Source organism: Orycteropus afer, unplaced genomic scaffold (assembly GCF_000298275.1).
Source record: "Orycteropus afer afer isolate SDZICR_OR568_19922 unplaced genomic scaffold, OryAfe1.0 scaffold01035, whole genome shotgun sequence".
Taxonomy (NCBI): Eukaryota; Metazoa; Chordata; class Mammalia; order Tubulidentata; family Orycteropodidae; genus Orycteropus; species Orycteropus afer.
The window spans coordinates 106850-111451 of record NW_006922622.1 but is presented as its reverse complement, the minus strand read 5'-3'; the positions used below and the strand labels follow the sequence as shown (position 1 = coordinate 111451).

General features: G+C 41.7%; 1 pseudogene; it reads right to left on the bottom strand.

Annotated features, from left to right (window-relative positions):
• The window catches only part of LOC103212616, a 3352-nt pseudogene extending 2902 nt beyond the window's left edge, over positions 1 to 450 (bottom strand).
• Positions 451 to 4602: the final 4152 nt, after the last annotated feature.

The window sequence follows — 4602 nt, the reverse complement described above, 5'->3', positions numbered from 1 at the left end:
CACTGATGCCCCACACAGCTCCAGCCAGCACAGCACACACCTGGGGACTCATCATGGAGCTGTAGTGCAGAGGCCAGCAGATGGCCACATAGCGGTCATAGGACATGGCTGTGAAGAGCAGCAACTCTGCTGCTACAGACCACGTCAGGAAGAACACCTGTGTCATGCACCCTTCATAGGAGATGGTTCTCTTCTCTGTCACCAGGGTCTCCAGCACCTTGGGCACCACAGTGCATGCACAGGCCACATCCAACACAGCCAAGTTGACTAGGAGGAAATACATAGGGGTGTGGAGGCTGGAGCTGGGGTGATGGCCATCAGGATAAGGAAATTGCCACAGAGAGCCATGGTGTAAAGGGTGAGGAAGAGAATAAAGAAGAGGACCTGAAGCTGTGGTGTCTCAGAGAAAACCTGCAGGGCAAATTCTGTCACCAGCGTCTGGTTACTCATGTCCTTTTGACTCATGTTCAACCAATGTACATAGATTGTAGTTTCTTTCTCCCTCTATAGTTTGCCTAGGAAGTAAAGGTTTATGACTGTTGGTTAGTATAAGTGCAGAGAATGTTCTCATCTTTTTTGTTTGTCATTTTCTCTCGGTAAATTCGATAAAACCTGTCAGCAGGGACCACATACATTTACAAAACTTCATCTTCACTAATGTTCTCTTTATATTCCTTCCCTGATGGAAGTAACTTTACATCTTCCCTCCTTATTTCTTATAACAATATAAACAATTCAAGCAAAATAGGTGTGGATAATGAAGAAGTAAAAATCACCTAAAATACCCACCAACTATTAAAGACATAAATGTTTTTCATGGTATTATGACTTAGATTATTTTGTAAACTCCTTATTTTTGCCCCTTAACACTTCTTAGTGGAGGTCTCTCTATGTCAGTGACACAGTTCTATTTTTTCTTGGTATACTTCCTGAATTCCATTAGAAATAGATGGGATGTGCTCAGCTTCCTATTAGTGATGAGGTTGGTCTTCCCAGGGATGGTCACTTTTGCTGTCCCAGGAGCATATCTTACAACCAACTTTGTCCTTGCTAGTCCCCTTGATCAAGTACGGCTTGGGACCTTCTACCTTGGGCTCCTGCTCTGTTGGTGTCTGCAGTGTTCAAAGCTATAGTCAAAGAGCTAACCAAACTTTTGCCATACTCTTCTCCATTTGTTTTCCAGGAACAGACTTCTAAATTTATTTTGGAGAGGCTATAGTCAAGGATATAAATTCTATTACCTCTGGATTCACCAGAACTGTTGGTGAATTCCAGAAGGAGGTAATCTGTCTGTGAGCCCAGCATCTAACTCAGGCCTGGACTTAGCTGTTGTAAATTCTTATGGAGTGTTGTCTCATTTTTATGCTTTTTATTTTTCCCTAAAGTTGAAATCTCATACATTTTGTAAGCCTCACTTTTCATATCCTGCATCTTTCTTGTTCCCTCTCCATCCTGGATGTTGCAGCATTAACATCACTTTCTCTTAGGATCCCAAACCACACCAGCAGCATCAATTCCAGGGCTGGCATACATACTCAGTCTATGTTTCCATGATGTCTGGTTCTTCTGTTGATGCCTTTGTATTCATGTGTTCAGTTATGTATCTTACCTAATATGCTGCAAATTTCATGAATGACCATGTTCATCAAGTTCATATAAACACAGCCAGCACCACAACCAGCTCTACACCCAGCTTCTTGGGCCAGAACTGCATCCAGTGGCTACCGCATTAGGGATGCTCAGTAAATCCTTGTTGACCAGGCTTGACTGAACAATACCTTTGACATCCTCAGCTGACATTGCTGTCTTGCCCTTTCAGAAGTGTCCAAATTGCCTGATCCTCTCCAAAGATTGCCGTGGTCACTGAGCAGAGGTTGCCTTGAGAATCTCACCATCACTCTTGTGTCCGCAGCACTTGAGAAGCCTTCATCATTCACTCTGTTTCATCTTTCTTCTTATCTTTTATCTAAGCTCTTTGGCTACGTTAGTCTCCATAGCTTGATAAAGGCAATTCTCTTCTCTGAGAATAACACAAAATCAATGAGTGGGATTCTGAGCACATGTTTTAGGATTGAGCATTGTTTTCTCTGTACTTTAAGATTTCTATTTGATCTTCTCTGAAAAAGCTTCTAAAATCCTTCCTCTGGTACCTCCCCAGATCTCAAACAGCCATTTTAAAGTGAGATCTGTCTCTTGTAGCACAGCTCTCAGCAGACAATTTTCACATGTACCTGACTCCAGGTGTCATTAAAGACAGAATGGAGAAGTATAGATACAGGGGCAGCCAACTAGTGTGACTACTCTGTTATCACACACAGGTAAGGTTTTGCTGAAGATACTAAAAAAATGGTTGCAGTAGTACATCAACAGGGAGCTGCCAGAAATTCAAGCTGGATTCAAAGAGGACATGGAACAAGGGATATCATTGTTGACGTCAGACAGTCTTGACCAAAAGCAGAGAATGCCAGAATAATGTTTACCTGTGTTTTACTGACTATGCAAAGGCATTCAACTGTGCAGATCATAACAAATTATGGATAGCATTGCAAATAATGGGAGTTCCAGAACACTTAATTGTGCTCATGAGGAAGCTGTACCCAGTCCAACAGATAGTTATTTAAACAGAACAAGGGAATCCTGAGTGATTAAAAGCAGGAAAGATATACATTAGGGTTATATCCTCTCACATACTTATTCAACCTGTATGCTGAGCAAGTAATCTGAGAAGCAGTAATATGTGAAAAACTGTGGTATCAAGATTGGAGGAAGACTCATTAACACAACCTTGCTTGCTTAAAATGAAGAGGACTTGAAGCATTTATTAATGAAGATCAAAGATTACAGATTTCAGTATGGATTATACCTCCATATAAAGAAAACAAAAGTCCTCAGAACTGGACCAAAAAACAATATCATGATAAATGGAAAAAAGATTGAGATTGTCAAGGACTTAATTTGCTTGGATCCACAATCAGCACCAATGGAAGCAGCACTCAAGAAATCAAATGACCTATTGAACCAAACAAATTTGCTACAGAAGACCTCATTAAAATTTTAAAAAGCAAATATGTCACTTTGATGACTAAGGTACACCTGACCCAAGCAATGCATTGGATCATATGCATGTGAAAGATGCACAGTGAATAAGGAAGACCAAGGAAGAGTTGGTGCACTTAAGTTTTGCTGTTGACAAAGATTATTGAGTATACTCTGGACTGCCAGGAGAAGGAGCCAATCTGTCTTGGAAGAAGTACAGCCAGAATTTCCTTAGAAGCTAGGATGGTGAGAGTTTGCATCACGTACTTTGGACATGTTAATAAGAGGGCCCAATCCTTGTAGTGGGACATCATGTTTGGTAAAGCAGAGGGTCAGCAAAAGAAAAGGGAGCTTTTCAATGAAATGTATTGACACAGTGGCTGCAACATTGGGCTTAAACATAGCAACGTTTGGGAGTATGACTAGAGCCAGACATTGGTGGTTTTCAGTGAGTTGGAGCTAACTCAACAGCTCCTAACAACAACAACATAATCTGGAGATCAAAGTCACCAAAGACAGCCCTGCCCTTGGCACCCTTGTGGAGCTGATCCTACCAACAGTTCTGCTTTGCCTCACAAGAACTCTGTTCCCATGGACGTGGTATCTGGCTTCTATGTGTGAAACCTATAGTTGTGTCTATGTCTTGATTTATAAACAGTCATCAGCTTCTATCTATGAGAGTTATAGGACCATGCCCCAAATCCACACACCTACTGTCTTCAAGACTTTCTTCACAACTCAGAAGTCAAAAGGAGGCAACGAGGATGTCAGACAGAGAACACAGGCAAGCCTGAATTTGGCCCTGACCATGACCTTGTAAGAGAACATTGCATATCCACAGTGCAAATAAAGCAAAAGGGTAGTTCTGTACTAACGCATGAAAGTGGAGCTGTGTGGGGCTCCCTTTTCCGAATCAGTGATATGAGGTCACCTCTATTTTCTCTTTTCTTGATACACACATCAAAGCTTCAGATCACACCACCTTCCAACCAGAGGAAAGGAAGAAGCAAAGAGATCAGAGAAGCCAGCACAGAAGCAGCCTAAAAAGAGGTGTTCCTACCACAGCCTGCACACTTCCGTTATGGATCTGCCATAACACATTCAACTGATTTCACGTGGATAAATGTATACTGTTTTGTCCATTTTATGCCACTATAAAGAACACTGTGATATATGTTCTTAAATCTCTGCTCACTTGCACTCGCTGGTCACTCTCCCAAATCTCCCATCATCTCTGACCATAGGAATAACTCTCTCTGTGTGAAATACATATATTTTAAAGTGAGAAACATTGGGTGGGCTCTCTCCACCTGCCTGCTCCCTAAGAAATTTCCTTCAGCTTCTGCTACAACAAGGGACTGGTTTCCAGGTCTTTCCTCAGCTTTTCCCTTCCTTTCTGCACACTGTCCATCTCGTGAACACTTAGCAACAATAAAAGGAAATCCACATCCACAGTCATGGTTAAAATCCATACATTAGCTCACCACATACAGCCTTCCCTGCTGTTTATAGATATATAAACAGGTAAAATGGTGGTGAGTGTTCAGATAGGAGAGTTAAAGTAAT